Source organism: Galeopterus variegatus, unplaced genomic scaffold (genome assembly GCF_000696425.1).
Source record: "Galeopterus variegatus unplaced genomic scaffold, G_variegatus-3.0.2 Scaffold1962, whole genome shotgun sequence".
Taxonomy (NCBI): domain Eukaryota; kingdom Metazoa; phylum Chordata; class Mammalia; order Dermoptera; family Cynocephalidae; genus Galeopterus; species Galeopterus variegatus.
In genome coordinates, this window is record NW_007728073.1 from 97,582 (window position 1) to 100,070 (window position 2,489).

The 2,489-nt window shown below is 37.4% G+C and overlaps 1 pseudogene; it reads right to left on the reverse strand.

Annotated features, from left to right (window-relative positions):
* The window catches only part of LOC103596225, a 45,618-nt pseudogene extending 43,452 nt beyond the window's left edge, over window positions 1–2,166 (reverse strand).
* Window positions 2,167–2,489: the final 323 nt, after the last annotated feature.

Consider the following 2,489-nt stretch of genomic DNA (forward strand, 5'->3'; position numbering starts at 1 on the left):
CTTAACAGAGTAAGGAGACAACCTACAGAATAGGAGAAAATATTTACAAACTATACATCTGACAATATTCTGTTTAATATCAAGAATATATAAGGAACTTAAGCAACTCAACAGCAAAAAAAAAAAAAAAAAAAACACGGTGGAGAAGTGAGCAAAGGATCTTGATAGACGCTTCTCAAAAGAAGACATACAAATGGCCAACAGGCATATGAAAAAATACTCAACATCACTAATCATCAGGGAAATGCAAAGCAAAACAACAAGATACCACCTCTTTCCAGTTAGAATGGCTATTCTCAAAATGCAAAAGAAGACAGGTGTTGGCAAGGATGTGGAGAAAGGGACACTTGCACATTGTTGGTGGGAGTGTAAACTAGTGCAGCCATTATGGAAAACAGTGTGGAGGTTTCTCATAAAATTAAAAATATGATCCAGCAATCCCACTACTGGATATGTACCCAAAGGAAATGAAGTCAGTATATCAAAAAGATATCTGCACTCCCATGTTTTATTGCAGCACAATTTACAATAGCCAATATATGGCATCAACCTAAGTGTCCAACAACAGATGAATGGATAAGAAAATGTGGTTTATATGCACAATGGAATACTATTCAGCCATAGAAAAGAATGAAGTCCTATCGTTTGTGGCAACATGGATGGATTTGGAGGTCATTGTGTTAAGTGAAGTAAACCAGACTTGTAAGCCACATACATTTTCTGTTGCATATTCTTCTTGGTTTTGTTTTGTTTTGTTTACAACCCTTTAAAACATAAAAACCATTCTTAACTTGTAGGCTGTACAAAAGCAGGCTTAGGGAGCTATAGTGTGCTGACCCTTGCAAACATATTGTTATCAATCTGATGGGTAAAACAGTGGTGTCCTAATATAGTTTTATTTGTATTTCTCTTATCAGTAAGATGGAGCATAGTTAGAGCCATTTCTGTGACTGTTCAGATTTTTTACCCAATTTCCTATAGTAGTTTATCTTATTTATACTTAACTCTTTTTCCATAGGGAAATTATCTCTTATCTGTGAAATAAGTTGCAGTTTTCTCCAGTTTTATCTTTATCTTTTTAATTTGCTTATAGAAGATTTTGCCATATAGACATTTTTTTTTGAGTTAATAAAATTTACCAAACTTACTTTATGACTTCTGTTTTATGTAATACTTTAGGCCTTCCCCACTCATAAAACAGTTCTTTTGTGTGCTTTTTTCCCCCCTGTGCCTTTGTGGGTGGGTTGTTTGTTGCCCTGTGCTTTGTGATTTTATTTTATCTTTTAAGTCTTTGAACCATTTAGACTTTACATTGGAGTGAGAGTAGGTCCAACTTTATTTCTTTCCAGATGGCTCACTAGTTCTTTCTCCACCGTTTATTGAATTGTTCTCCATGCTTCTCTCTCCCCATTTGAAATACCACCTTTATTATACACTACCCTACAGTATGTATTTGATGAATCTGTTTCTGTATATTCTGTTCCACTGATATATCTAGACAAGCTTACTTTTGAATTCCAACTTCTTCACTAAATTACCTGTGTGATCATATTTATTATTATTATTTTTTTTAATTTATTTTTTTATGAAGATGACTGGGGATCTTACCCTTCAGTAGGTGTTGTCAGCACCACGCTCTCCCAAGTGAGCTAACCGGCCATCCCTATATAGGGATCTGAACCTGTGGCCTTAGTGTTGTCAGCACCACACTCTCCCAGGTGAGCCACGGGCTGGCCCTATGATCATATTTAATTGAAGAAGTATAAATGCAGCTAAATAAGAAATTTCCAAATCCACATGCAGCCTGCACCAGTACCCCTGCTCTTTGCTTTGCCTCCCCTCCCATTGCAAAGGAGATATCCCTGCTCCTATTGTGCTCTGGGTCCCAACCCTTCTGGTCTGCTTGAGAACTTGGCTCCTAGAGTCACCCTCTCTTCTGCATCATTAATTTCTGCCTGTTTTGTATGACTACCATATAAACATCCAGTAATGATATTTAAAAAGCAATCAGAAAAGGTCATCCCTAACACTTTCCAGCTATGATCCCATTTCTCCATTCTTATTCAGAGTAAAAATCCATTTCTGTACCTTCTGTTCCTTCTCTGCCTACCCCATTCCTACCTCATTGATGAACTGACTCTTCTCAAGGTCACCAGCATCCTCCATCTTGCCAAATCTAGTAATCGATTCTCTGTGTGTCTCATCTTATCCTATCTCATCTCAGTCTCTCAGAAGGATTTGAGTTAACCAACTTTGATAACTGAACAATCCCCGGGTTTTCTTCCTACTGACCCAGCCTGTTGAATTGTCTCAGGGCTCTTTCTCCTGCTACCTTCTCATGTCCATCTCCATGTTATCCCTAAGAGAGCTCATTTAGTTTTCTGACTTTAAATACCATCTGTAAACTGACATTCAAATTTTTGTCTCCATCTTTACCCTCACCCCTGAACTCTAGACTAGAACATCCAATTTCCTGTTCAACTCCAATT